This window comes from Harpia harpyja, unplaced genomic scaffold (assembly GCF_026419915.1).
Source record: "Harpia harpyja isolate bHarHar1 unplaced genomic scaffold, bHarHar1 primary haplotype scaffold_52, whole genome shotgun sequence".
NCBI lineage: Eukaryota > Metazoa > Chordata > Aves > Accipitriformes > Accipitridae > Harpia > Harpia harpyja.
In genome coordinates this window covers 404,578-405,627 of record NW_026293413.1, presented here as the reverse complement: position 1 = coordinate 405,627, position 1,050 = coordinate 404,578, and the positions used below count along the sequence as shown (strand labels likewise).

Genomic DNA, 1,050 nt, shown 5'->3' with positions numbered 1-1,050 from the left:
GCGCACCGATGTTTAGCTACTGCTGAGCGGTGCTTATGCAGAACCAAGGGCTTCTCCGTTTCTCGCTCTGCTGCCCCAGCGAGCTGGCTGGGAGGGGACACAGCAGAGACCGCTGCCCCGAGCTGACCGACGAGGTACCACGGTCCGTTCCACGTAGTGTCACGCTCAGCAAGAAATTCGGGACTGGGGGAGTCTTCCCAAGGCAGCCGTCGCACCGAGATGGCTGGGCATCTGCCTGCTGGCGAGAGGTGGTCGGTGGTTGCTGTCACGTCCGTTGGTTTCCTTTCTTATTCCCTGCGCTTGTTAAACTGTCTTTATCTCGACTCCCTTAGGTGACAGCCTAAGGAAAATGGAGCCTCCTGTGTCTCAGAGTAATTCCAGAGCTAAAGCGGCGACAGACATCGGCTCTGGATCAGATAATACGTGCCGACGCTCATCGCTGACCCAAGAAGACATGCTCCTCCTGTCCTACCCGAGGGTTTCAAATCCAACACGCTTTCTTCCTAAAGCAGGACGCTGCCTTATTTACTTGTAACGCCGTTCCTACGCTCCTTGAGATGCGGCTAGAGGTGGGTTACACAGACCGTCAAGCCGCCGTTTGGGAGCACCAGAGCCTTTTGGGTACTGTTTGTCACCACGGTTTGCGTGAGAAGGGAACTAAAACACAATAGACGGCGAGAAATTTAACCTGCCGTGGAGATAGCTATGGTGAGCAAGTCCGATTTTGTGCTTTACAAAGCATCATTTTTAAAATTCAACCCTGAGTTTTGCAAGTGTAAACCCTTATTTTTATAATGCAAGCCTCAATGTTAGGGCAAAAAGCATCAATTTAAAAGACCAAAGCCTACTTTGGGGGGTGCAAACAGTCATTTTTAAGGTCCAGACCCACATATATGGAGTACAAAAACTAATTTATTAGCTCCAAGGTCCGTTCTTAAGGTTCAGAGACTCATTTTAAGGGCCCAGAGCATCATTTTTAAGCCCCAAAGTCTGATCTGGAAGGACCAAAGCCTCATTTGTAGAGTCTAAATCCGAATTTATACAGTCCAA

At 49.7% G+C, this 1,050-nt stretch overlaps 1 non-coding gene across 1 annotated transcript; it reads right to left on the bottom strand.

The window, feature by feature from the left end:
* Window positions 1-360: 360 nt before the first annotated feature.
* Window positions 361-445, bottom strand: LOC128138515 (small nucleolar RNA SNORD45). The gene has a single exon (XR_008234053.1). It is a non-coding gene; the product is annotated as a small nucleolar RNA SNORD45 (small nucleolar RNA).
* Between the last annotated feature and the right edge of the window lie 605 nt (window positions 446-1,050).